Source organism: Chrysochloris asiatica, unplaced genomic scaffold (genome assembly GCF_000296735.1).
Source record: "Chrysochloris asiatica unplaced genomic scaffold, ChrAsi1.0 scaffold00216, whole genome shotgun sequence".
Taxonomy (NCBI): Eukaryota; Metazoa; Chordata; class Mammalia; order Afrosoricida; family Chrysochloridae; genus Chrysochloris; species Chrysochloris asiatica.
This window is the reverse complement of record NW_006408734.1, coordinates 4,916,422-4,922,621: the sequence shown is the minus strand read 5'-3', so window position 1 is coordinate 4,922,621 and position 6,200 is coordinate 4,916,422.

Here is a 6,200-nt window from a genome sequence, read left to right as displayed (position 1 = left end):
AGCTCAAGATGACAAAGTCAAATATTACAACGAAATGTCCAAAGATGTGGAGTCAGAAAACCAAAATGGAAGAACAAGCTCAGCATTCCTCAAAATGGGGTAACTGAAGAAAAAAATTCAAGCCTTGACTTTCATTACTGAAGAATTCTTTGGGAAAATTATTGAATGATGCAGAAAGCATCAAAAGAAGATGGAAGGAATACAAACAGTCACTGTACCAAAAGGATATGGTCAATGTTCAAACATTTCAAGAGATAGCATATGGTCAAGAGCCAATGATACTAAAGGAAGAAGTTCAAGGTACACAGAGGAATTGAAAAAGAACAAAGCACTGGTAATTGATGGAATACAAATTGAAATCTTTCGATTTGTGAGGCAGCACTGGAGGCACTCACTCATCTATGCCAAGAGAGGTGACACAATGGAATGCGGAAATCATCAGACAATATCTTTGATATTCCATACGAGTAAAATTTTACTAAAGGTAATACAGAAATAGCTTCAACCATATGTTGTAGGAGAACATCTAGAGATTCACGCCAGATTCAGAGGAGGACATGGAATGAGGAATATCATTGCTGACGTCAGATGGATCTTGGCTGAAAGCAGAGAATACCAGAAAGATGTTTACCTGTGCTTTATTGACTATGCAAAGGCCTTCGATTGTGTTGATCATGGCGAGCTACGGACAACATTGGGAAGTACGAGTATTCCAGAACACTTTGTTGGGCTTGTGAGGAACTGGTACATAGACCAAGAGACAGTTTTTTAAATAGAACAAGGGAACACTGAAACGTTTAAAATTAAGAAAGGTGTGTGACAGGGTTGTGTTCTTTCACCATACTTTTTCAACCTGTATGCTCAGCAAATAATCCAAGAAGTTGGATTATATGAAGAAAACTATGGCATCAGGATTGGAGCAAGACTCACAACCTTCAATATGCAGATGATACAGTCTTTCTTGCTAAAAGTGAAGAGGACTTAAAATTGTTACTGATGAAGATCAAATACCACAGCCTTCAGTAAGGATTGCAACTCAATGTAAAGAAAACAAAAATCCTTACCACTGGACCAATAAACAACATCCATATAAATGGAGAAAAATTGAAGTTGTCAAAGACTTAATTTTGCTCAGATCAACTATCAATGTTCATGGAAGCAGCAGTCAAAAAATCAAATGACATATTAGATTAGACAAATTTGCTGAACAAGACCATTTAAAGTGTTGAAGAGTAAAGATGTAAGCTTGAGAAATAAGGTATGTCTGCCCCAAGCTACGGTAATTTCAATAACTTCATATGCATGCAAAAGTTGGACAGTGAATAAGGAAGATCGTAGAAGAATTTACACATTTGAGTTATGATGTTGGAGAATATTGAAAATGCCATGGGCTGCCAAAAGAACAAACAGATCTGTGTTGGAAGAAGTACAGCCAGAGTGCTCCTTATAAGTCAGGATGGGCAGACTTTGTCTGTCATACTTTGGACATGTTGTAAGGAGAGGAATATCATGTTTGATAGGGTGGAGAGTCAGAGAAAAAAAGAAAACCTTCAGCAAGATGGCTTGGTGAAGTGGCAGCATCAATGTTCTCAAGCGTGGCATCAATTGGGATGTTAGCCCAGGATTGTGCAATGTTTCCTTCTATTGTGCCTATGGTCACTATGAGTCAGTATTGACTTGATGGCACTTAACAACAATAATGAAAAGGTATAACATAAGTGAAAATGGTCGAACTGTGGAGCCAAACATCCAAACCCAAACCCAAAACCATTGCCAGTGAGTTCATTCTTAATTATAGCACTCCTATAGGACAGAATAGAATAGTCCTACAGGACAGAGTAGAACTGCCTCCTAGAATTATCAAGGATATAAATCTTTATTGGGATAGATTGCCACATCTTTATTCCATGGTACAGGTAGTGGTTCAAACCAACAGTAGGACTTCTTCTTAAGTCAAAGACATCTGGTCTCAAATGTTAATCTGACACAACTGTGTTCTCTTGGGGAGTACATTATCTTTTTGAAGCCTGAGTTCCCCACAAAAGGAGTAATCATAACTGCTATGAAATGTGATTATGAAAATCAAACATCTAGGTAAAAGCAGGTTCTTAATCAACGGAGAAAATAAAATTGCTTAGAAAAATGATGATTTGAATGCTTTTTTGGTTGTTTTTGTTTGTTTGTTTCTTTATGTATAATTATGTTGTTGTTAAGTGCTGTTGAGTTGGTTCCAACTCATAGTGACCCTGCAGCGTGTTTCCAAAGAGTGATTGGTGGATTTTTATTGCAGACTTTGTGGTTAGCAGTCAGTGCTTATCCTACAGCACCACACCAGCACTCCATGTATAATAATGCTATGTTAAAAATACAATCATACATTAACAGAGAACTTCCAGAGGTTCAAGCTGGATTCAGAAGAGGCCGGGGGACAAATCTGCTGCACAGGAACTTTTTAAAGTGTTGTAGAGCAGAGATGTCACCTTAAGGACTACGGTGCGCCTGACCCAAGCCATGGTATTTTCAATAACCTCATATGGATGTGAAAGCTGGACAGTGAATAAGGAAGACCATAGAAGAATTGATGCCTTTGAGTTGTGATGTTGGAGGAGAATACTAAAAGTGCCATGGACTGCCAAAAGAACCAATAGATATGTTTTGGAAGAAGTGCAGCCAGAGTGCTCCTTGGAGGCCAGGATGGCAAAGCTTCGTCTCTCATACTTTGGACATATTGTCAGGAGAGAACAGTCGCTGGAGAAGGATGTCATTCTGGGTAAGATGGAGGGTCAGAGAAAAAGTGGAAGACCCCCAACGAGATGAATCAGCCAGGTGGCATCACTGATGGTGTCAAGTGTGACAGCGGTAGTGAGGTTGGCCCAGGATTGGACATTGTTTTGTTCTGCTGTGCATGGGTTCGCTATGAGTTGGTTCCAACTCGATGGCACCTGACAACAACAACAACACAACAACAAAAATATAATCTTCCTAGATTTCATGCCTGTATTTTTTCGTATGTATGGACAAGAATCATATATTTTATTTTTATTCTTTGTATGGAAATTTTGCAAAATGTGTTTGCTTTCCTTGTACAATGGAATATTTCCTTCATTAAAACAGCCTTAGAGCTGCCAATAACTCTCCCAAGATTTTATACCTATATCATCCCAATGAATACAAAGAGGAAATTGTGACTTTTACATAGACAATTCCTCTAAACAAATACATGTTAATTCACACTTAAAATACAAGTTTTAGGCTCTTATTTTTATGTGGAGAAATTTCTAACTGGAAATATATCTTATTTCATATATTAATGCTACATAAAAGGAGATTTAATGTAAGAAAAATTATAACTTGCTCAAAAATATAAGTACCAGGTATTTTGAAAGACATTGATTGCATTTTATTAGCTGTAATAAATTTAAGCATATGCATATTTGTTCAACATATATATACATGTATATTTGCTGTGAAACGGTAGGATAAACACTGTACTGCAAACCACAAGGTTAATGGTTGTTAAGTGCTGTCAAGAGGGTTCCGACCTGGGCGATCCTGTATAGAGTTTCCAAAGAGAAGCTGGTAAGCTTGAACCACCAAACTTGCATACAAAACTGACTTTGCAGTCCAGCACATTAACCCACAGTGCCACAATAGGACTCATACATATAATAAATAAGTTGGCAGTTTAAACCCACGAGCTGCTCCTCAGAAACCCTATACAGGGTCACTATGAGTCAAAACTGACAAAATATCACTTAATAACAACCATATTTATACATATATAGATATGGTTGTTATTAAGTATTGTTGAGTTTGTTACGATGCATAACGACCCTGTATAAGGTTTCCAAAGAGTGCTTGGAATAAACCGCCAACATTGCAGTTAAAACAGACTTGCAATCCTGTGCATTATCCTGCAGTCCCATCACACCAGGACTCCACTAAGCTACCAGGGCGCCATATACAAACACATGGAGCCCTCTTAGCTTAATGGATTATGAGACACCTGCTAATTGCAAGGTCAGTACTTTAAATTTGGCAGTCATCCTTAGGCCAGCAAATGAGACATTTTGCTTCTGTAAAAATTTATTGTTTCCGAACTTCCGGTTTTGGAGGTAGGACAGGCAGAGTCAGGTAGGACGTGCTCTGTAGGGGAGGTGCCAAAAATCCAGAGAAGGTGCTTTTACAGAGCTGCTCCAGAGCTCTGGATCTAGTATAAGGTGCAGGATGTCAGTTTCCCACACCCTCTAGTAGAAAATCATTGTATAAAGGAAAATATTGTGATTCCAGAAGCCATCAGGACATGGGACTCTATCTACCTCTGGAGCACTCCTGCCTGGCTGAGTTCAGAGGGCGGAGCAACAGCCAGATTGACACAGTGAAACCCACACAGTGACATTTGAAAAAAGAGACGTGGGGGATTCTACACATTTTTACCTTCTCTTCCCTGTCGTGTCCTCTCTGCCCAGCCCAGCAACAGGTGGGCGCACACCCCAGTATTGAGCCCACGGTTTTTCCCACTACAAATAGAGGAGGAGCCCCATTGGTCCCACAGACTGATCCTTTGGCAGCTGCTTATGACGTCTGACTCTGGGACCCAGCCCTAAATTTGAACTGGGTGGTACCCTTTACTCCTGTCACTGGTCAGACAACTACAGTTTTATTTTTGTTTTGGAGTGGTGGTTTTTGTCTCTGTTTTCATATCACTTCTGCTTTTGGTCCTTTTGAACATACTTTTTTCCTAGGGATGGGAGCTTTTTCTCCCTATGTTACCCAAGAAGAGACAGCAATTGTGGCCACATAGCCAAGTTACAATCATACCCCATAATATATCCCACTATTGGGACAGGAGTCAATGCCAGCTACTAGACATTACACATGAAAAGGGAAGCTTATCTCCAGGTCATATCCACCAAGAAACACTCAGTGAGCTTAACAACACAGCAATATACATCCATTTAAGCATTAAAAATCCACCTAACTATTGAAAATATCCGGGAGAACACTACAAAAGATCTCAAAACATGTCCCCAAACCAGAAAACAGAATTTCCAGTAGAAGAAGAGAAGGTTTTGGATCTGCCAGAGAATGAATTCAGAAAAAATGATATGGAAACAAATTCAAATGTTCAGAAAGGGGTGGAGGAAAATAAGGAAGAAGTCAGGAAAATGCTACAGAAGCAATCAAACAAGATAGATATAACATTGGAAACAATTCAAAATCTACAAAAAGAGGTCCAGATAATTAATAAATAAAATATAAGAAATGGACAAAACACTACAAGGGCAAAAGAGCAGAACTGAAGAGATGGAATCCAGAACCAGCGAGCTGGATGACAAATCTCTCAATACTGCTAAGGAAGAGCAAGCAGAAAAAATGATTTTAAAAATCTGAAGAGAGCCTAAGATTCATGCTGGATAACTTGAAGATAAATAACTTAAGAATTATTGGCATTCCTGAACAGAAAGAACCACAGAAGTCAACAGAGGAGATAATTGAGGAATGACTGGAAGATAATTTCCCTAACATCTTAAAGGATGAGAAGTTAAACATTCAAGAATCTGAAAGAACTCCAAGAAGGATAGACCCTCAAAAGAAAACCACCACAAAATATCATAATCAAGCTCTCTAAAATCAAAGACAAGACGAGAATCCTTAAAAGCAGCCAAGGAAAAGGGAAGCATTACCTACAAAGGCAAGCAAATCAGATTAAGCTCTGTCTTCTCAGAAGAAATCATGCAGGCAAGAAAGCAATGAGGAGACATATACAAAACCCTAAAAGCAAAAAAAAAACTGCCAACCAACAATCGTCTATCCAACAAAACTGTCAATCAAATACAATGGTACAATCAAAACGTGTCAGGATAAATAGAAGCTAAGAGATTTTGTTAAGCCAACCCAATGCTTCAAAAGCATTTTAAAGGGAATTCTTTAGAATGAAAACCAGCAAAACAGACAACAATCAAAGATTGACAGTCAAGGCAACACCACCTGGAACTCAGCTGAGAGAAAGCAGACTACAGAACAGAACAAAATTACAGCAATGAATTCAGAAGATCTGTGAGGCCAGCCAAAGATCAAAATATTAACAGTCAAAGACAGGAAAGGAACAGAGATTCAGATGGTGAGGAGGTCAGATAGATTACAGTATACTATAGACTGTCTTAAATGGAGGGAAAAAATAATAGACTATAGGGAAA